Below are 23,578 nucleotides of genomic sequence, written 5' to 3'. Positions count from 1 at the left end.
CCCTTTCTGTTCTTGGATTCTCTTGCTGAGACCAGATTGGCAGGCTCTGGACAGGGTGTGTTACCTCTCAATGTTTTACACCACTTTATAGTAAACTCTTTGCCTTACTTAATTTTTTTGAAAATGGTAAATAATTTTCTAAAAACTGTCCTCTTATTTCCAAGATGGATGAGTTCCTTTTTCCTGTATCTCTATAACTGTTTGAAATTATCTTTGTCATTTTCTGGTTCTATAATTGAACTGGGGAAAAATAAATGGCCTGGATTGCCTGTTCTTAGTGTTCAGTACAGTGCCTAGTAGCTAGAAACTGTGTAATAAATGTTTTGTATTCATTCTCAATTATTATTTAGGCTAGTATTATTTAGTCACAGGACATGCATTTCACTGTTGTACCTACCACATTCTGAGTCAACAAAATTTGTTTTGTTTTGTTTTTATTTTGTCCCTTGATTTTAAAGTTTGGTTCACTGGTTCTGTCTCTGATAAAACTGTTAAGTGATGAATATTGCACAATCTAGTTCATTCCTCACAACATATGAACATCACAGACTCTCTGTAGATCCCTCCACCCCTCAAAAGATATGCCACATCTATTGATCCTGTTGTCAAAATAATAAAAGGGATGACAGAGACATTATTATTATTATTGAAAGGACTTGATGGATTAGAAAATAACAAAGGTAGTGACAGTTTTTTTGCCACACAGATCCCAAGGCTTAGGTCACTCAAACACTCAGTCCTGACCTCAATTCTCTGGCAATACAATGCATTTTATTTGGATGAAAAGTATTAAGTGCAAGAGGCTTCTGCAGACCATCCACACCACATGCTGGTGCTGACCTCTCATTGATCATCGGGGCATCCATATGTTATTTATTTTAATAATGATAAAAATCGTATAAACCATGCACAATAGATAGCTTAGGAAAAGGTGTAGTCAAATATGCAAATAACTGTGCACTCAGTCATGAAAACCAGCTGTGAACACAAGATTATTTAAAAGATTTTTTAAATAGAAAAACTAGAGAACTGACTATCACAGAAATTGTCTTTGCTACAGAAGCTGAAATGTTCCAGTAGGAAATATCTTCACCACAGTAAAAGTTTTTGCTGGAATATATAAACCATAGACTATATTATTCAGCCTTAAAGAAGAATAAAATTATGGCATCTGCAGGTAAAAGGATGGAGTTGGATAATATCATGCTAAGAGAAATAAACATTTCCCAAATCTAAAGGCCAAAAGTTTTCTCTGGTATGTGGATGCTGATCCATAATAGTGTGTGTGTGTGTGTGTGTGTGTGTGTGTGTGTGTGTGTGTGTGTTGGGGGGATGGCTAGGGAAGAATGAAGGAACTTTAGATTAGGCAGAGGAGAGTGAGAGGAGGGGAGGGGTGGAAGGGTGAGAACAATGGTGGAATGAGAGGGATGTTATTACCTTATGTACATGTATGATTTCATGAGTGATATAACTATGCATTGCATACAGCCAGAGAAATAAGAAGCTGTGATCCACTTGTGTACAATGAGTTAAAATGCATTCTACTGTCATGTTCTAATAGTAAAAACAAATTAAAAATTAAAAACAAGAAAATAACTATTGTTGTTCCAAAGAAAAAAATGGGAAGGTAAAACTCTAAAGAATGTTTATGCAGTCTTAACTAATCTGAAGAAATAAAGGGATATTTTAGTATTCCCCTACCCAAGAAAGAAAGACAATAAAGCATATTCATACATTCCTCTAAACTTTAAAGCAAATTTATAAATAAGTTTTAATGTGGGCTTAATACAAAATACCCTATTATGACACTTCTACTTTCTCTGAATCTTAACCAATTCCACATGTTCCTGTCAGCAAATTAAACTTTTGACTTATGGTAATAGCCAAAATTCTTTTAAGTCTGCTTTTTATCCCTGAATCCCTTCCACCTATCAAGCCCATTTTAATTATTATTCACCATTACTGAAAAAAATCACATAAAATCATCATCACTATTTTCATAGTATGCTCCATGTCATACCACCAGGCCTAGAGAATCCATCTAAATCAGACCTACAACAAAATTATTTTTCAATTAGTAATGTAATCTGAAATTATCTCTCCATATGCGAACCCCTTCAAAAATAGTATGTCTTGTAGCTGCATAACCACTAATTATAAAAAAAGAAAAATCACTAAGTATATGTTCAGCTAATTTAGTTGAACCATATAAAGAAAACCAAAAGACAGGCTATTTAGTTTTGGGAACCATGGACATGGGCACCTCACACTATTGGCTTCTGTTACAAGAGGGTACACTAAACACCATGTCTATTCCATGGCATTTGAAACAGAAAGTAGTTGATTTTTTTTGTATGTAGCCACAACAATTCTGCCTGCATGTATGTATACTTTCTACATTCCTAATCCTACCTTCTGAAAAGTACATACTTACGCATGAACTCTTTCTGAAGCAAATAGAAGGGTAATGTTGAAAACACAGGAACTGGTGATGAATGGTTCAAGGAATATAATGATCTCAAAATATGTAATTATTTGGACTACATAATTAGGAACCAAGATATTTTTTCCCAATAGTAACCCTGAAGAAAGGCAAAAACAGGGTAAGGCATAGATTAATTGTCTTGTTGGAACTCACAAGTCCAGGGTAAAAGGAAAGGCCTGTGCAAAGCACACAGGAAAATAATTAGAGTGCTTAACAACAAAATTTCTCTGAAGAAAACATTTTTCTCCCAAGTTATCCTTCCATTCACATTGCAAACATGATCAGTGGCATGAGGTAGGGGCACATATCTTCACAGATTTCTAACAGGTTCATACAACACTTGTATACAAATGAAGGTTTTCATGTTTGATATCTGTCCATATGGATGCAATACCCAGATGCCTGCTTTCTCTTCACTTCCAACCTACATGCAAGAAGAGCTGCACATATGCATGAGCATGTAGATCAAGGTCACAATTCCAACTTGCACCCAACTAAGTAGACAAGTGCAATCTGCTCCAGTAAATCTTCCCCTCAAAGCCTCTGCCCTTTAAAAACAAGCAGAATTTAGCCCTTTTGTAAGGAGGCTGTTCCTGTAGAGGATTCCAGAGGAGATTGTGCAACTCAGTAGCCATCACTAAGCCAGTATAGACTGGATGGGTGAGTAAAGAAGCACACCTTGGCTAAGTACCTTCAGCTACTTTATTTTAAGAGCAACATTTTACATCATTGATCCCTTAAGTTAATTTTAGGAAGCACCTCCTCTAGGAGGCTTGAGAAGGTGCGGTCACAAACACCCTATGAAATCAAACTAGGGCCATACCTGGCACTCTGTACACAAGCTTGCACATGATTACACACACACACACACACACACACACACATATATATATGTATATATATATATATATATATATATATATATATATATATATATATATATATACTAGAAGCTCTTCCAGGCTTGGTACCTTGAATCTGCATAAGAGAGAGAGAAAATCAAATGAAAGTATCCTGGGTGGGTTGACCTCAGCTTGCTCCTGGCCACTTCTCGCCTCATTCACTTCCCATTCCACCTGGGTGGCAATGTGGCATATCCCCCCATCAGTCCAGTTGCTCCAACGATCAAGCAGAGAGCTCTCTCCAGGTTCAAGCCTCACTCCAGCTCCAAATTGTCAGAATAACCTTTTGTGTTCCCTCCACAGTTCCTTCTTTTAACTCCTCTAGCAAAAACATTTTGTACTAGAGCAGAAAACATTTTACTATTTTAGCAAAAAGATAAGCCACGAAACCATGTCATCTGCTACTGCCACCTTCTTTGCTGAGTTCCAAGTGGCGAGAGCAGTCTTACCTGGCAGCTGAGCTCCAATGGACATCCCAAGCCAGTCCTTATGCCTTCCCAAAAGCTGGGGTCTTGTGGTTCACTGGTTCTTGGTCTTCTGTCTCTTGGTGGCTTTTAGGTAGCCGCTGACCTTAAGCTACATTCCCTGCCCAGAGCAGAACTTCTATTCTTTGCCTGTCTTCCCAGAAGTGGGATCCTGGATGGCACTGACTTCTCCTCTGTTGTTAACTCCTGGCTCCAAGTGCCCTCCACCCATGGTCAGATTCCACTGTGCATCATATGCTGCAGTGGCAGCCACACCTTCTCACATGGTAGCCCTCTGGGCTGTGAAGAGTCACCCCCAGCACTTCTGGTTCCCTGGCATGCTCTGGCCCTTTCTGGTCACCCCTTCACCCCACACACTTTTTTCCTTCTTCTTCCTTTCTCCTTGTTTTCAGATTCCCCTTTTCCAAAAGCAGACAGAAGACACTCCAAGTTGTAAGAGGGTGTGTCCCATCCCAAGAACTCTTCCTCTCCCACTCCACTTTCCCTCCTCCTCCTAGTGCTGCTGGCACTGATGTTATGCACAAGATTCCTGTTTGACACAAAGCCTTCCTGGCTTCTGAACATGCCCAGTTGCATTGCTGGCACTTTGATTGCCTTCTTGGTTTGGGTTTTCTGACTGACAGGGGAAGAGGAAGACAGTTGGGGGATCCTTGGTTCCTTTTAATCAAAGTTCATATTTTTGCTCACTCTAGCTGGAAAAAATGAAAAAGTTTTCTGTAAGAACATAACCATTATTTAAATTGTGCATTGCTGGTGGAAATGCAAATTGGTGCAAACACTCCAGAAAGCAGTATGAAAACTGCTCAGAAAACTTGGAATGAAAACACTATTTGACCCAGCTATCATTCTAATTTATGTCCAAGGGACTTAAAATCAACATACTACAGTGACAAGCCAAATAAATGTTTAGACCAGCTTAATTTACCATAGCTAAATTTTGGAACTAACATAGATGCTCTTCATCAGATAAATGAACAATAAATATATGATATATATTTACAATGGAATATTACTCAGCCTTAAAGAAGAATTAAAATATTATATCTGCAGGTTAATAGAAATGGAAGCTATCATACTGAGTGAAATAATCCAAAACCAAAAAACCAAAGTCCCCTGGGTTCCATCCCCAAGACTGAAAAAAAAAAACACAGATGGTGGCTTGGCTGAGAGGCCAGCAGAGCTGCAGAGGGCTGGTGGTTTTGGAAACAGAGAGGTCAATGCTAGTGGACAAGGCCCTGGAAGAGAGGAGGTCAGAGACCAGTTGGGTCATGGCCAAGTGGCCCGTGAGGCCGTCACCTTGTGATGGAGAGGAGGAAGGGTGAGGAGAGGCCCCAGGTGGCAGGAGCCAAGGGAAGGAGTATCGCCCACTGTAGCTGTGCCTCGTCCTGGATGGAGGGCTGCCTCTGGTCTCCCTAGGGCTCTCCGCTATTTTCTCAGCTCTTCCTTTGCCACTCAGTAGCAGCCACAGTGAGCAGGGCTGTCTACAAAGTCAAGTGGCAGACCAGGTTGTCCTGTGGGCTCTCACTTGGTGACTTTTCCTGAAAGAAGAAATCACGTGAAAACCACAATTGCAAATCCTAGGTTGCTTTCTAGTCCTTGGTAGGGACAGTGGTCATTTTGAAAGACATCTTCAGCATTAGAGTCTTGTCCCCAGTCCCCCAGCCCCCTGTACTGAAGACCAAACCCAGGGTCACTGGACCCCTGACAGGGACTTGCTGAGCTGCTTAGGGCCTTGCAAAGTAGCTGAGGCTGGCCTCCACCTTGCGATCCTCCTGACTCAGCCTCCCAAGTTGCTGGGATGACAGGCGTGGACCATTGCATCTGGCAGCCTTTCAGTTTGGACTAGTCACAGTCCCCTAGCAGGGACTAGGTCCCGTAGCATTAGTGGAGGCACAAGGGTGTTAGCAGATGATGATCCAGGGAGGTGGTGGGGCCTCCTGAGTTTCTGGTCTTAGTCATGGGCAAGCCTGATGGCCAGCTTGAGGGCTCTGTGGTGCCTTGGGGCTGACCACCTGCCCTCCCCCAGGTGCATCCGCACGGCCTTCAGCGCCTGTGCGTCGGGGCCTTCTTGGTCCTGAATGACTTCCTGGGCACCCTCAGTGGTGGGATCGGGATCCTGCTGGTGGTTACCATCATCTCCCAGTTCTTCAAGATATTTATCCAGGAGCAGAGCGAGGTGGACAGCATGAGGGACCTGCTTTTCTGAAAGCCAAGCCTGCCCAAGGACAAGGGAGGATGCTGGGCGGTGCCTCGGAAGGCAGTGGTGGCCAGGGGCAGCGGTGCTGTGGTGCAAGGGGACATTGTCCACTGGGGCTCCTCTCCTCTTCTGGCTTTGGCCACTGCAGCCGTGACAGGGATGGGGAGCGCTGTCCCCATTTTCTGTCTGACTTTGGTTTTGGCCTCCCCTTCCCCTCCTCAGTGATGTGTGCAGCCACAGTAGTGTCCCTGGTCCCCACAAATGTGGCTTTTTGACTCTGTTTGGAAGCACAAAATCTTTGTGTATGGCCTTAGGGTGGTCGGGCATCGGGTCGAACCTCCTTTGGGGACATGGACAGCATCACCAGCATGTCTGCATTGTCACCAGTGGTGGCACTCTGGTTGCAGACTGTTCTGATGGGGGGCATTGGGTCCTCTGGGCTCAGGATGACACAGCTCCCTGCCCAGCCGTAGGTGGCTGCTCTCCCACTAAGGTTCCAGACAGGACTTATGCTGGGGCAGATCCAGGACTGCCATCCCTGCCACCTCGTGGACACCTCATGGCCAGGCAGGTTTGTCCTCATCTGGGGGAGGCCTGGGGTCACCACCTCCACCCTCACCTGGCCGAGTAAGGGGGGCTCAGGAGACCACCCCACCATGTCCAATTGTCCAGACTCCAGTCAGCCATGGTGTGTCCTCACTGTGCAGCTGCCCCCACCCCCTGCCCCTGGGAAAGGAGATCTTCTGTCTCTCCCTGTGTTTCTAGAATGTTCTGACTGCACTTAGGGACCAAATGCAAGTAAGGGGCCAGCTCTCTCTGCCTCCACCACATACTGCCTCCACCACACTAGGAGGCTGGGAGGGGAGCCTCAGGCTCAGGGCCTGAGCTCAGGGTCTGGGGCTTGGGGTTCCCCAGAAGGTGCTCTGGTGTCTGAGACAAAAAGACAATGACATCTGTGGTGACAAGTGCGTAGACCATGGAGCTGGGGACCATCCTGGAGATCTCAAGTCCCCTCTCAAATGCGGCTGCAGGTTCTCTCAGCAGTGTGCCCCTATTCTGCAGGGGCCCTGTAAAGGCTCAGTAGAGGTGGTACACTGTCCCCAGAGACCTGGAACAAGAACAGGGGGGACCTTGTTCCCGCCCAGGGCCCAGCACCTTCTCATATGTGGCTTTTTCTGGACCCCGTCCCCTGCAGGGCAACCCCACCACCAGCCACCTCCCAGCCCACAGGGGCCTCCACCATCCCTCTCCTGCACCTGTTAGAGGGCAGGGCCTCCCCAGGCCACCGCTGGGGACTACATGGCCTCTGGCATGCAGGCCCAGTCCCCAGTTCCCGGGCTGTGACTGGAGAGCGACAGACCTCAGAGTCTCTTGCATTCCTACTGGCCCTGTGTGGCCTAGGCTTACAGCCTGTGGGCAGTGATCACAGTGGTGGGCAAGGGCTGACCCAGCTTCCAGGAGACTGCCACTGTGGACGCCAAAATGGCATAAATGAGATATGGTGATTAAATTATAAATAAAGCCAACTTTTTACAAACTGCAGGGTCATGGTCTCGTTTCTGCTCAGGCTCATCCCCAGAGACACCGTTGGCCTTCTTCCTGCTGGGAGCATCCCCTTGTGCTCACGCCTGCCTCCCAACAACTTGGGAGGCTCAGGCAGGAGGATCATGAGTTGGAGGCAAGCCTCAAAAATTTAGTGAGGCTCTCAGCAACTCTTGAGACCCTGTCGTTAAATATAAAAAGGGCTGGGGTGGGCCTCCATGGTCCAGCATCCCTGGGGTTCAGTCCCTGACACAGGGAAAAACCAAAACCCCAAGTTAGGAACCTCCTTTCCGGTTAAGCACTGTGCCTTTTCTCTCTGCCCTGAGGACGTGTAGCTGTGCCTGGGGCCACTGCCAACCTGCCTCAGAGCAGAGCAAATGGAGCCCAGGGTCAGACAGAATGTTGGTATGTGTGTGGGGGGCGGGGTGGACTGAGGATCAGGCCCTACCTTCATCCACCCCCTCCATCATGTCTGCAGCGGGCTTCCAGTGGCTGGAAGAAAGTAAGGCCCAGGGCAGTAGGAGGCCAGGCAGCTGGGATGTCAAACTCCAGGCTCTGCCTACCCCAGGCCCCTGCCTGCACACCTACTGCGGGAGTCGCCTTCCTGGACGGCTTCCCCAGGGGCACCTAGCCACGGTTTGCTGCGATCCTGATGCAGAGTGGATGGCGCAGGAGCTGGGAGTGGCCACGCCCCAGGGCCGGAAGTGGGCAGAGCCAGGACCACGCTGTGCCTGTGCAGTCGCTGGCCTCATGTCGCTTGGAGGCGGTGGCAGAGCCGCGGAGAACCGCGAGGAGGGCCCAGCGCTTCTCCGCTGCGGGTCGCCTGAGGCCCAGACGACCAGGCCGAGGTCCCCACCTCGTCCCCGCTTGGAGTTCTGCTCCTCAAAGGAGGGCCAGGTTATCCCCAGCCCAGTGGCCAGCGCTGCGGCTGCGGGACGCCCCCGCCCCCGGCCCCAACCGGTATTGCTGGGCTTTGGGCAGCCGCAAGGCCGCTGGTTTTCAGGGAAGGTGCCCAGGGGACAGGTCACCTCAGGGGTCTCCCCGTTGCCTGGAGGAACTTACTATAGTAGGGCGGGGTGGCGGGAGCCCCAGGACCCTGGCAGCTTGTCACCATCACGTCCTGAGTGCGACAAGTTCCTGCTTAGGGTGAAGAGTGCAGGCGGCTGAAGGCCAGAGCTGCCCCTTGGCGGCCAAGCGCCTGTGCCTTGGGTGTGGGATTCGCCTCTGTGGTGGAAACCCCTGTGACATGTTCGGATGCCGAGGACTGAACCCAGGGGCGCTGACTACCGCGCCACTTCCCAGCCCTTTTCAATTTTTAAGACAGGGTCTCACTACATTTGGAGGCTGGCCTCGAATTTGTGATCCTCCAGTCTTAGCCTCCAGCCTGGGTTGACAGGCTCCTGGCTGGGATCTGGGGTTCTCCAATGGCTGGGGCAATGGGGAAAGGGCTCCACAAGGGACAAGGATCATGGCTGAGTCTCGGGCAGGCAGGGATGGAGTCGGCCTGCCTGGTTGTCACTGCGCTCCCGTCCCTGCCCCAGCCGAAGTCCCTTGGGTCCTTGGATGAGCCGGCAGGGGTTCCGAGCTCTAGGGGGTCCCCCTGCGTGTCCCCAGGCCCACAGCCTCCCTGCGTCCCACACACGGTCCCATGACGTCCCTCCCCACGGCCTCCGGTGTTCTGGTGTTTCACGCGCCAACCTGCCTGTGGGCGAAGTGATGGTGACCGCGACAGCAGGGGATGGAGCAGGCAATTGGCGGGCGCCCATGGGCCCATCTTATGATGCTGGCCCAGACGCTGTTGCACATGGATCTCACAGGGCGGGGGTCAACGCAGCTGGTTGCAGTGACAGCCGCACCTATTGCCAGGCCACACGCTGCTCCTTAATCACCAGGGGCCTGCCAGCCCTGGTGATGAGGGCAACAGAGGTCCCACCGGCGGCCTCCTACACCAGGCCAGTGGGCCACCTGCAGTCCACCAAGTGGGAGATGTCAGTTTGGTGAATCTCCCTGGGGAGGGGAACAAGGCACGGTGCTGACCCGATGGGCGTGCGGGAAGAAGGATGGCCTCTGCGCTCCATCCCAAGCTCTGCTTCCTGTGGCTTGGGACCGAGGGAGGCCACTGCTCCCTCCCCTTGGTGCAGCCCTGGGGCAGCAGCCCAGGGTCTTTCAACCAGTGGGGACACTGGGTGGAGCCAGTGACTTCCCCTGGTCTGATCCTAGGCTCTAGGGCCCTCCTCAGGCCTCTTATCCCCCAAATGGAGATTTTTCTTCTAAGCCCAGCATCTGGGAGGGGAGGGTGGAGCTGGCCAGCGGGGGTCTCCTTGTTGACAGACTGCCAAGTCCTCTTCCTGGAGGGACCCGGATTAGGGGCTCTTCTCAATCCGGACTACTTGGGTGGCTGATCACACATCTCCTCCCAGGTTCATGGGATATGGTCACACACTTCCAGTGATAGAAGACAGAGGTCCATATTACAGATGGGGAAACTGAGGCTCAATAACAGAAAGTAGCTGGGCTGCATTGCAAATACCTGTCATCCCAGCATTTTGGGAGGCTGAGGCATGAGGATTGAAAGTTGGAGGCCAGCCTCAGCAACTTAGAGAGGTCCTGAGAAACTCAGAAAGACTCTGGCTCTAAATAAAATGTAAAAAGGGCTGGGGACAGGGGTCAATGGGTAAGGGACCCTGGGTTCAGTCCCTGGTGCCAAAAAAAATGTGCCCTTCCTATTCTGGGTTCCCACTCCACAGGGGCCCCTGAGAGCAGGCAAGAAGCTGAGATTGATGGGTCACCCAATCCTGTGCTGGGAGGCACCCAAGAGCCTGGGCCCAGTTGTGACTGACTCAACCACTTCCAGGGACCACCGCCCCCTTCACCTAAACATCACAACCATTCTTCAGGCTCAAGCTGAAATGGCACAAAAAAATGGGGGTGCTGTCATTGCAACTAGATGGCGTGTCAGTGCAATAAGTTGTGGCAAATCCCCTGCTCCCACCTGGGCTGTGTCCTGCCCATAATGGATGGAGACACTGCCCGCCTTTGGCTATGGGTCACTCATCAAAACTTCCTCTGGGAGATGAATGTGGTCATCAGGTCCTTCAGCAACCCCACCTGCCCACCCAGGGCCACCTCTGCCCAGAGCCAGTGGGCCACCTCCCCGACACCTGAGGACCAGGAATGAGAAGACTCCTCTGGTCACCAGGGCATCTCTGTCCCAACCAACAGCTGGGGCCTGCTGTCACTGAAGCCTCGGGCCTGTTCCTGGGAAAGGTTGGGGCCTGGGTCAGAGGAGGGGCCAGGACAAAACCTGCCCTTAGAGTTCAGATCTGAAGATCACAACCTCCAAATACCCAGAATTCAAGTGAGGCCAGTTCCACGCACCAAGGGAGGCTGTGAGGCCCAGGGAGCTCTGGGCTCTCATGGCCAGTCGGCTTCCATTTTTTTTGGGGGGGGGTATCAGGGATGGAACCCAGAGTCACTCAACCTCTGAGCCGCATTCTCAGCCCTATTTGGTCTCTCGCTGGGTTGCTTAGGGCCTGGCTAAATTGTTGAGGCTGGCCTCCAAATGCAATCCTCCTGCCTCAGCCTCCAGAGCTCCTGGGATGACAGGCCGGCCCCAATGCACACGCCTTCTTGGTACTTTTGACAACCATGTGAGGCCCTGGGTTCAATGCCCATGGCCAAAATGGGGGGAAACCTAGAATTTTAGAGCAGTTTTATATTTGCAGAGCAATGTGATGGTGGCAGTTTATTTCTGTGTGTCAACCATCATCCTTTGTAGTTAGCACCCAGGCACCACCTGCACCCACCACCTTCCATTTTACCTGATACCCCTTTATCTGTCCTAAAATCCCAGCCAGGGGCCTTGGTGTCCCATCTCTAGAGGCTTTTCTGGGCTGTGAACTTTTCTTTGATGGCCCTTGTTCTTGGTGACCTCAATAGTATGTGGGAGGACTGGTCAGGTGCTCTGCTCATGTGCCTCAGCTGAGCTCATGGCCTGATTGGGACCCTGGTTGTGGGGAGTCTACAGTACCCTTGTGTCTGCAGAGGTGCTTGCCGTGGATGCATCCAGGTGGCGTTGACTGCCAAATCCTGGCTGGGTCAAGAGGACACTTTGGACCCACACGGTCCCTCCTCTCCTGTCCACCTGTGGAGGGCAGTGTCCTGGGCTTGGTGGCTGCACATTTACCTAGTGACTTGGAACCCGCAGGTGGCCGAGCCCAGCCCCCTGTGTTGACCAAGTTCCTCTGACGTCAGCCTGACTTGAGAACGTTACTGCGCACTGGGTGACAACATAGAACGACTCTCTCTGGTTGCTCGGGCACCAGAGCTTTCTGCTTATCCACCTGAGGCTGCATTTGACATGGCCTGTGATTCTGGCTCTCTGGGTCCTGGTCTCCTCCTCTATGTGACAACACTTAGAAGCACCCACAAAAGAGTCCAGTTCAGAAGGGGAGACATAAGTTGAAATTCCCCCAAACTGTCTGGGTCAGGAGGCTGAGGAAGGAGGATCACCAAGGTGGAGGCCAGTCTAGACCACATAGCTAGGCCCTGGGGCTGGGGCACAGCTCAGTGGCAGAGCACTTGTTTGCTATGGCCAGGGCCCTGGATTTGAGCCGCAGGACCACAAAAAACAAATCCTAGCACCCTGCACCCCCCGGGGCTGTGCACACACATCTCAGGGTGACGGTGCTCTATGGGGCCTTGCTCTTCCCCAGGGGTGTGCACTGGGCAAAAACAGCATCCTCTGCAGGACCTGGCTGCAGGTCCTGAGGCTGAGCTTCCAGGGCAGCTGCTACAGATGGCCACTCTGTGGAAACACACCTGAGCTCTGTTCCAGACAGAGTCCAGAGTCAAAGGGGGGTGCGGGAGACACAACACAGACTAACACCCAGTGCAGGGCTCCGTCAGCAGGAGGGGGGCCCCAAAAGGCCAGTCAAGAAACAAAGTCGGTATGTGGTGGCCAAAGGTCAGGGGGAGGGACAGCAGGTCCCTTGGAAGGTCATGACAATGACAATGAGGTGCCTTGGAGGGTCATGACAATGTTTTAGAATTAAGGTGGGGGTATAAACTATGTTATGCATCAAAATCTTGTGGGCCACACACACTTAAAATGGGTGGATCATGTTCACAACTGCACCCCAGCAGAGCTGCCAGGAGCTCACCAGGGCCCAGCCTCTCTGGCCTCCTTGGGGCACTGTGCAAACAGGACCAGGGCTGGGGAGTCGCCAGGCCAAGATTCATAAGCCTCCTTCAAACTCAGACACTTCACAATCCCACACAACACACCTGAGGTCCTTCTGTCCCAATATCTCATCCCTGCGAGAAAACTGCCCAGAAGGACTTGGGTTTTGGGGGGCTGGGATACCAGGGATTGGACTCAGGGGCTCTCAACAACCAAGCCCCATCCCCAGCCCTGTTTGGCATTTTATTTAGAGTCAGGGTCTCACTGAGTTGCTTAGGGCCTCACTTTGGCTGACGCTGGCTTTGAACTCACGATCCTCCTGCCTCAGCCTCCTGAGCTGCTGGGATCAGAGGTGGGCACCACCTCTGTTTTGGAAGACAATTTTCCTCTTCTTCTCCATTAGGCTCTTTTCTTCGAGAAGCTGGATGATGCAGACCTATGAATGGCTCAAATTTCCACTGTGTTCCTGTGTCCTCTCTCCTACATGGAAGAGGACAATTTTTCTCTTTTCCTCTCAGGCATTTTATACGATTGATTTTCCAGATGAACTGGCTCAAGGTGTAATTCCTGAGAAGGGCCACCTTCTCAGAACCTCATTAATCCAGGGTGGACAGGATGTGGTGAGGGATTAAAGAGAGAGAGACAGGTTGGAGAGTCAAGCTCTTGAGATTAAGGCCCCTTTAGGAAACAGAAAAATAGCCCTTGCAAGAAGTGACATTCTCATGATCTCCATAAAACAGTGACCAAGAAACCACCTCAGAGAATCAAAGAACCATCAAATTATAAAAGGGGGAAAGATGGAGACATTCTATGGTGGATGGAGAGTGGTCTAGAGATGAGAAACTGAGTCCCAGTGAGCTCAGAGGACTAACAAGGATCACCCAGCACCAGGGAACTCACAGTCACCCTGCCCCTCAGCCAGCACTGGACGCAGGACAACTGTTGAGCCTCTTTCTGAGCCTGAGGCCTTGATCTGGAAAACAAGAGAAATGAGATTCATGGTGCTTGCACACACAAGCACACAGCTGTGAGGAGCCACAGGTAAAATACCTCCCCAAGCCCACAGCAGAGGACCTGGCCACGCAGCAGGGGACAGGTACAGAGCTAGTGTGAGTCAATCATAACACAGTGATGAGTAAAAACATTTTGAAAAAGAAAACAAAATTATGTCCAATTTGACTTTTTGGGGAGGTGAGGGGGTAGTGTTGGGAATTGAACCGAGGGGTGACTTATACTTGAGGCCCGTCCCTAGACCCATTTTGTATTTTATTTAGAGACAGGCTCTCCCTGAGCTGCTCAGGCCTTGATTAAGTTGATGAGGCTGGCCTCCACCTTGTGATCCTCCTGCCTCAGCCTCCTGAGCAGCTGGGATGACAGACATGCTCCACTGTGCCTGGCTGGCCAATGGTCATCATGTGGGGGACAAGGTGGCAGAAGCAATTTCTTGACTTAACTACACAACTCCCAGGAACAATGAGCAAAGGAAGAGCTACCTCGTGAATGGACCTATGTCCAAGCCCTCTACAAGGTGTCCCTTTATACTACACGGTGTTATCCTGAGTGTCCCATGTGGCATCAACAGTGCAGAGGCCAAGGAAAGGAGGACACAGAGGTCACACCACATGCCTGGTGCCACAGTGATGAGGACAGGGCTCAGGATGGATTTTTTTTGAGCTGTTTGGTTCCCTTGGCTGTCTTGAGCCCTATGATCACATGGCTGATGGTCTTGCCATAGCCGCCCATGGGGTTCTTGGTCTCACATGGCATGAGTTTGGTCACCTCCCCCTTGTAGACATCCTTGGCCTCCTTTATCTGCAGCCCTGGGAGGGACAGCCAATGGGAAAATGGTGAGAAGTGGGACCATCCTTCTCTCCACATCCATCTCCTCCCCACCAACAACCTTCTTACGTCAAACTGCCACAGCACAAGAACTGACAAGTCACCTTACAGTGCAACCCGGAGACACCATTATGAGTGGAGAGCAACACTACAGGTAGTGGTGGCCCATGCCTGTCATCTCAGCTCGGGAGGCCGAGGCAGGAGGACCGCAAGCTGGAGGCCAGCCTCAGCAGTCCAGTGAGACCCTGAGCAACTCAGTAAGACCCTGTCTCCAAATAAATTCAAAAAAGGGCTGGGAGGTGGCTCCATGGTTAGGTGCCCCAGGTTCAATCCCTGCTGTCCCTCCAAAGAAGAAGAAGAAGAAGAAGAAGAAGAAGAAGAAGAAGAAGAAGAAGAAGAAGAGATGAGGGTCACTGCTCTCCTGACAAAAGGGGAGGCCACAGAGGACTTCTGCTGTGCTGGCAGGCGGCCATCAGGCTCCCTGTGAGCGGATATGGAAATGTCCCAAAGGCAGAGACACATGTCCCTCTGAACAGCATCCCTGCCTCCCTCCACCTAATACTGAAGGGGCGACCAATACCCTTCCATTCAAATAGGATCAATAATTGGTTAAGAATGGCTCCATATTTGTCCAGCTTTCTCCAATTAAAAACTCATGGAAGGGGCTGGGCTGGAGATGAGGCTCAATGTTGGAGCACTCACCTGGCATGTACAGGGCCCTGGGTTTCATCCTCAGTGCCAGATAATAATAAATAAATAAAACAAAGATATTGTGTCCAATACACAACTACAACTAAAAAATATGATATTGTTAAAAAAAAAAAAAACTCATCTAAGAAAGCCACATATACCTACCCTTTCCTATGGAGCTCTATATATCTCACTGATCTTTTCATAGTCTCTCACCTTGAAAGTCTAACTTGTATTTTTTTAATATTTTAATATTATCAGGCCTCCTAGCTTATCAATCAATACCAACCAAGATGCATCCCAGACCTTTATGTTGTTTATTTTTGAATAGGGTCATATTATTTATATTTATTTTTAATTTTTTTTCTTCAAAAGAAGTTTAATTTTGTTCCAGCCCTAAATTAGGGGAAGAACTTAAATCTTAAAAAAGCAGCTTTTAAGTCCCTTGATATGAGGATTTGTGGCCACTTAGCAGAACTTGTCCCCATAGATATGATTGTCAATAGAATATGTATTGTATAACATGATGGCATGACTTTATAACAGGAATAAAAGTGGTTTAACCTGATTTATTTATTTATAATTATATATTTTATAATATTTAAAGTATGTATAATTGTATACTTATAAAGCAATAATTTTGAATACATATATCTCTCTGTGTCCCTCTTTCACACATAGATGATTATAATATTGTCTTTAGGATAAGCAGGTTTGGGGGATGGATTGGTGTGAGTGTAATGTTGAAAAGATCAAGGACAATTGCTGATTTTTTTACTTGAGCCCCCTAGGGTAGTTGCTGATAAACAATCCTGTATGGAGCAGAAAACCACATGAGGCAGGGAAAAGAGTGTTGGTCTTGAAGAAGGCTTTTGTGTTGATGTTTGTGATTTCTCCTTGATATCCATATAAACATGTCTGAAGGTGAGAGGAGAGGACTGGGAAGAAAATTAATATTTGGAAAGCAGGGGAATGTGAATAATACTGAAATGAGACTGAGTATGACCTTGGGTGTAGGTGAAGATATAGAAGTACAGGGAGCATTTCTCTGAGCTGGGAACATACCTATATTTAGCCATGGAGAAGAAAATTATTTGAAGGAGACAGAGAGTGAGGGCATCCAGTTAAGAAAATTGAAAACCAGGAAAATGTAAATTTTCTGGAACATGAATTTCTGGAACAGGTGATTTTAAAAAGAAAGGCAGAACCTCTTGTTCTAAAAACTACTAAAATGTGAACCACAGGGTGACAAAGGAGGGACCTTGAGGTTTGGTGCCATAGGGGTTTCTGATGATATCAGTGGAACCTCTGTCCTCAGGTGGTGGGAACTGAAGCCAAATAGAAGATTTATGGGAAAATTAAGGTCAGCATAGTGAAGGCAATAGCTGGAGATCATTTTTCTGATTGTGTACAGTGAGATAAAGGGAGACTCAGCCAGGTGTTAACATTTATGTTCTCGGAGATGTAGGGAGAGTTCATTCCTGCAAATGCTTGTTTGTGGCTGCAGAAATCTTTTTTCTATTACCATGTTTATCACCTACACACTAGAGTTGATTTTTTAGAAGTAATATGGAAGCCCAATACTAATTTCTGGAGAGTACGAAGGGTGCTGGGGCAGGACAATCAATGAAAGTAGAAGATAGATAATTAGATATGATCACTGTGTACCATGCATTTGGAAATATTATGCTCAATTCCATTAACATGTGCAATAAATATTTGTTAATTAAAAACAAATTAAAACTAATTATTCTATTTGATCACCTGAAAGGTAGGCACTCAACACTGAGGGAGAGAATATCCTTATGGTTTGTTTCCTGCTCACGAAACGGATCATCGGTAGTAACCTATAAAGAAAACTGATTAAATAATTCTGGAAGGAATAGTATGGATTGGTAGTGCCTTGTTGTCACAGCATGATGAGGTTATCTGATGGTCGCTGAAATATTTGAAGCACTACAGTCCACCCATTGTCAAGGTAGTTTGTGCCAGGTTCATGCTTTGGGAATGTAATATTTTCCCTTATTCTTTCACTATTTGTTGCAATCAAGTCACTGAATCTGCTCACCCATAAAATGGCAAAGATACTAAGCTCCACATGCAGGAGGGGATGCTATTCTCCTGAATTGTTTTGAATTCTTGTATATAAAAGGTTTGTTTGTTTCCATCACTTTTTATCAATGTAGTCAATTATGTTTTCTCAGAAAATATACATTCATTTGTTGCTTTCACTTATAATTTACTGTTAAAGGTTTTTATTTTATTGCTCATATTTTTTCAGCTTTCACTCTTTCAGGATCTTTTGCTTTAGTTCTTTTGTCATTTGTCAGGAATTCACATGTTGGACACCTTAGGAGACCCTCCTCCTACTCTTCATTCTCTTCCTTCTTCATATGTTAAGGCTCATTTTTAAAATTTATCTTTCCAGATCCTAGAATAATCACTTTCTCCAGGGAAATATATATCTTTTTACTGGTATTTTTAGGGCAACTTGTGTAATTTTTCAGGCCCAATGCAAAATGAAAACTTAGATTCCCTGTCTAAAAGCAGGTGACCTCTACCATTGACATCATGCCACAGAAATCTATTTCTTTCTTCTGTGATCTCTTCACATGTCATGGTGCATTTTGTCTTTTAATTGTCCTGCTTACTACAGAATTTTAAATTATTAGCAAGATTTCTAACATTTATCTCTTTGTATGCTATATCAATTCTAAATGCAAACTTATGAGCAAGTCTCATTGGAGAGCTTACACATCCATGTTGTGTTCATTAATACCAAAGCAGTGAATATGTTACACAGAACCAGTGCAATTGTTTTTACTACACCTTGATAACTGTGAACAATTTCTCCAGTTGGTTTGTTAAGGAGTTTGAAAGAGCTGTAATAAAAGTGACTGTGGATTACCCTGCTTTCCCTATTCCTTCATATCCTCAGCTGGAAAGGTGGGCTAACACAGTGAAGTACCTTGAGTGACAAGGCTGTCTTTCTGTATTTGAATTTAATTCTGGTTGGACATTAATGTGTGGCCTACCTGGGTTTCATCATGCTCCCCTTTTTTTACTTATTTTTGGATAGGACATGGTCACATTGTACCCAACTCTCTCTTAGCTCCCATATTTCCTTGGCCCACTGGAATTTGTGATAATGGCAATGAAAACTCAGTGTACATGAGGTGGTCAAATTCAGTATACCTGTAGGTTACATTTGTGTGCTGTTTTTATACCTTTGGTCTATTGCCTTCTTGGAATTTACTTTTGAAAAATAAGTAGTAAGATAAAATCAATAACAATTATGAAAGCAACAGCAGAATATTTAATCAAGAACAGGTCCACTTTGAGCAGGAATTCTGACCGTGTAGAAACAGCATCATGGGGCTAGTCCTCCTTTCCCTGCCTTCTGCCTCCTACTCTCTCTCTCCATCACCCTTCCCTCCCTCAGTTCCTTGTATCCTACCTTCCTCCCTTTCATAATAGTAAGAACACTAAGTAGGATATATGTACTCTGAAAACATATAAGTGAACATTATATTATTATAAAGTGTATGTACAGAATTATGCTGCAAATATCTAAAAGTTGTTTATCTTATGCAATTAAAATTTTATATCCATTGAAGAGCATCACCCCATTTTACCCTAACCACATTTCTTTGCAAACAACATGCTACTCTCTGTTTATGTTTATATAGTGAAACTAGAGGTTGAACTCACAGCACTTAATTAATGAGCCATTTCCTCAGAGATTTATTTATTTGTTTGTTTGTTTGTTTGTTTGTTTATTTTAATTTACAGTCAGGGTCTCACTCAGTTGCTTAGGGTCTGGCTAATGTGATGAGGCTGGTTTTAAACTTGTGTTTCTCCCATGTCAGCTTCTCAAATCACTGGTATTCAAGGTATGTCCCACTGTACCAAGCTCACTTAATGGTTTTTCATAGGAATTTTTTGGTGTTTCAGATTTTACACTCTTCTCAGGTAATGTGTAAGTCATTTCTCTCATTCCAACAGTTGAATGTTTTCACTGTTCATGCTTTACTGTGCTGTGCAAAAACTTTTGGTTTAATGGAATTATACTTGTCTGTTTATGGTTCTGTTCCCTGTCTTTTTATTGTCATAGCCAAAGGACCATTACCTAGATCAATGTTGTAAAGTGTTTCTTCTGTGGTTTTTTTTTTGTATATTTTGCTCACAAACTTATGCTCTTCTTTCTTTTTTAATATTTTAGATTGAAAAATAGCAACTTCATCTGCTTGTGTTGTATAGCGTGATATTTTAACACATATAACACTGTGTAGAGATCATATTTGTCACCTTAGTAGCATGGGAAGAGATTGGTAAATGGGACCCCAGTACTTTCTTCCAGGAATTTTACAGGTTCACCTCTCACTGTTATAGTTTCTCCTCTTTGAGTTGATGTTTTGATATGATGTAAGATAAGTTTTGGTTTTCCTTCTTCCCCGTGCAGATATTGAGTGTCCTCAGCACCATCTTTTAAAGAAACTAACTATCCTTTATTCAATCTGTATTATTGGTCCCCTTCTCAAAGATGAGTGTGCAGTGAATGTCTGGGCTTATCCTTGTTCTTTTTTCTGTGCATTGGTGTGTATGTTGCTTTCTATTTCAGTAAAAGAGTGTTTTAATTCTTGTATTTTGTAATTTGTTTGATTCTATTTTTTTGGCATTCGTTAAAATTAGTTATACATAACAGTATAATGCATTGACACAGCATACATAAATGGAGTATAATTTCACATTTTTCTTTTTGTACATGATGCAGAATTACACCAGTCATGTAATTGTATAAGTGTGCAGGGTAATAATATCTGATCCATTTCATGATCCTTCAAAACTGCATACCTCTTTTTAATTTGAATTCATCTCATTTATTGATTCCTAATTTTACTGTTTGTGTTTTAGGAGTCTTGTTCAAGAAGTCAGGTCCTAAGCTAACAGGATGAGGATGTGGACAATTTTTTTTTTGTTCGGGACTCCATTCTCATGTCTAAATCTTTTATCTACTTTGAGTTGATTTTTGAGCACAGTGAGATATAGAAGTTTAATTTCATCTTTCTACATAGAGATTTCCAGTTTTCCCAGCACCAATTGTTGAAGAGGCTTTCTTTTCTCCAATTTATGTTTTTGTCACCTTTGTCTAGTATGGATTGGTCTACATATCTTTTGGTACTTTTTTTTCTTTTCTTACTATGTCTCTGTAGTATAGTTTAAGGTCTAGTATTGTGGTGCCTTCTGATTCACTCAGTTTGTTGAGAATTACTTTGGCTATTGTGGCTATCCTATTTTTTCAAATTAATTTCATGATTGCTTTTTCTACTTTTATAAAGAATGTCATTGGGAGATTAAAATGAATTGCATTGAATATCTATAACTATTTTGTTACTATCACCATTTTGTCTATGATCATTCTGCCTATCCGAGAGCATGGAACATCTTTACATATTCTAAGATCTTCAATTTCTATCTTTAGTGTTCTGTGGTTTTCATTGTAGAGGTTTTTTACTTCTTTTTTAGATTGATTCCCAAGAATTTTATTTTATTCTTTCTTTTTCTTTTTGAGGCCATTGTTTATGGGGTGATTTTCCTAATTTGTTTTTACACTGGATTCATTGCTTGATTATAGAAATTCATTTTGTTTCTGAAAGTTTATTTTATATTTTACTATTATACTGAATTTATTAGTCAAGAAAGTTTTCAGGTGATTTTTTTTTGGATTTTCTAAATATAGAAGCTGTCAGTAGCAAATAGTGATAGTTTGATTTTCTGTTTTTCTATTCATTATCTTTAATTCTTTCTTCTAATTGTTTTGTATAGAGCTTCAAGAATGATGTTGAATAAAAGTGGCAAAAAAGGCATTCTTTTCCTTTTTTTTTTGAATTTTAGAGGGAATGCTTTAATTTTTTCTCCCTTAAGAATAATGTTTCTGAGGAGCCCCCAGAGAAGGGCCAGGCACAGAGCCCACCGGCAGGATGGGTGCAAGGCTGACTGTGCAGGGGAGGGGGTGGGAGACCCAGGACAGAGGCCCTGGCCACCCTCCCCCACCGGAGCCAGCCAGCGGGTCAGCAGAGGGTGGAAACACTCTTCTATGGTGATGAGGCACTGAGAAGCCTAGGCAATAGCGTCAGTAGCAGTGGCAGCAACTTTGTGTCCCTGGCCCACTTGTCCCTGAGGCACCAACAGGGGCGGCAGGCAGCGTGGTGAAGAATGATACCCTGAAGCTGAGCCTGAGGGAACAGGTGGCAGCAGCGCCAACTCTGGTCCCCCTGTCCACAAAATGCACCCCCAACAGGCGCTCCCAGACAGCTTGCTCTCCAGCCCGACCTGAGGCTGCTCAAGCTCGCCTCTCCTGAGCTCCAGTGCCTCATCATCCAGACCAATGGGCTGGTTACCACTACACCAAGGAGCACGCAGTTCCTCTACCCCAAGGTGTTGGCCAGCAAGGAGCAGGAGTTCACCAAGGACTTTGTCAAGGTCCTGGAGGATTTGAAAAAGCAGCACCAGCTTGGCGAGGGTGCAGCCCCACTGCTGCTGCTGCTGCTGCAGCCTTCGCAGGAGGACCCTCTGTCAGACATCAGGGCGCCACACCCTCACCTCCCAGCTGACATCGGTCTTCAGGAACCTGAGCAGCTACAGGGGTGGGGCCGGGGGTGCTGCAAATGTCCCCTTCACCTTCCAGCCCCTTCCCTTCTCATTGTCGCTGACCCCCCCTACCCCCCCCCGCCCCCGCACTGGGGCCGCCATGCCTAGCTGTGCTCAAGGATGAGCCACAGATGGTGCCCGACTTGCCCAGCTTCAGCGAGAGCCTGCAGATACCGCTCATCGACAAGTACACATAGTAATGCAACAAGGCTGAGCGCAAGCAGCTGCTCAACCGCTTTGAAGGCTCCAAGTTCCCCAAGGGCAAACTGGAGCATCTCTCGCCTGGAGGAGAAAGTGAAGAGCTCAGGAGCCAGAACATGAGCTGGCGTCCACCAGGAGCCTGCTGACAGAGCAAGTGGCGCAGCTCAAACAGAAAGTCCTCAGCCATATCAACAGTGGCTGCAGCTGTTGGCACAGTACCGGGTGCCCATGTGCAGAGCCCAAGCACTGGGTGCATGCGCGGCCCCCATCCTTGAGGGGCAGGCTCACAGAGGAGGGGGATGGTGTGAGCGCCCTGGAGTTGGGGAGGGTGGTGCAGCCCTGACGACCACCTCCGCGACGGTGCCTAGGACTCGGAGAGGGCCCGGTCTCCAGGGATATCCCCATGGGTGCCCAGAACTCGGAGAGGGAGCCCTAGACTTGACAAGCTGGACCTCCTGCTCCTTTAGAGGGGTGAAGCCCATGACCCACTCCCCATGCTGCCTCTGTTCCCCGCGCTGCTGCCAGCTGTTGCACAAACACGAAGGCCGCCCCTTCCTACACACCGCTGCAGAAGGGGTCTCTATGGGGCACAGTCTCCAGCCTGCTTTTTCTTTTTCTGTTTTGCCTTTGGAAAAGAGAAGAACAGAGTGTTCGATTCTGCCCCATTTATGTTTCTATTCGGGAACAAATGGTTGTGTGTCCCTGTGTGTTTCGTTGTGTTGTGTTATTTTTTTAAAGAAATGGGAAGAAGAAAAAAATTAAGCCTTTTCCTTTTGTCCTTCCAGCACCCCTCCTCCCTGCCCTTTTTTTTATTATTTATTTTTTTTATTGATTGTTCAAAACATTACAGAGCTCAAGACATATCATCTTTCATACATTCGACCTCCCTGCCCTTTTTGTTCTTTGTTTTTGTTTTGCTAGGAGTCCACATTCCTGTTTGTAATCCTTTGTTCCCCGTTTTCTGTTTTCAGTAAAGTCTCCTTACTCCAAGAAGGAGGAGGAGGAGGAGGAGGAGGAGGAGGAGGAGGAGGAGGAGGAGGAGGAGGAGGAGGAGGAGAATATTTTCCATGTGTTTATCATAGACAGCTTTTATAGTGCTAAGACGTATTTCTATTATACATAGTTTTCTAGTGTTTTGACCATGTATTTAGTCAAATGTTTTTCTGCATTTATTGAGATAATTTTTTGATTCTTGTCTTTACATCTATATAATTTAAAAATATGTTTATTGATTTCCATGTGTTGAACCAACCCTGCATCCCTGGGACAAAGCCCACTGATCATGTTATACTATCTTTTAATATGATTTTTTATGCTGTTTGCCATAATTTTATTGCGAATTATTACATCTGTGTTCATCAGGAATACTGGTCTGAAATGTTCTTTCCTTGAAGTGTCTTTGTC

General features: G+C 46.5%; 1 pseudogene; it reads left to right on the top strand.

Moving 5' to 3' along the window:
- Positions 1 to 9,375: 9,375 nt before the first annotated feature.
- Positions 9,376 to 22,517, top strand: LOC144373803 (transcription factor JunD-like; annotated as a pseudogene).
- The last annotated feature ends 1,061 nt before the right edge of the window (positions 22,518 to 23,578 follow it).

Source organism: Ictidomys tridecemlineatus, unplaced genomic scaffold (genome assembly GCF_052094955.1).
Source record: "Ictidomys tridecemlineatus isolate mIctTri1 unplaced genomic scaffold, mIctTri1.hap1 Scaffold_50, whole genome shotgun sequence".
NCBI classification, from domain to species: domain Eukaryota; kingdom Metazoa; phylum Chordata; class Mammalia; order Rodentia; family Sciuridae; genus Ictidomys; species Ictidomys tridecemlineatus.
The sequence above is the reverse complement of the archived record's forward strand: the minus strand, read 5'-3'. Positions and strand labels throughout refer to the sequence as shown.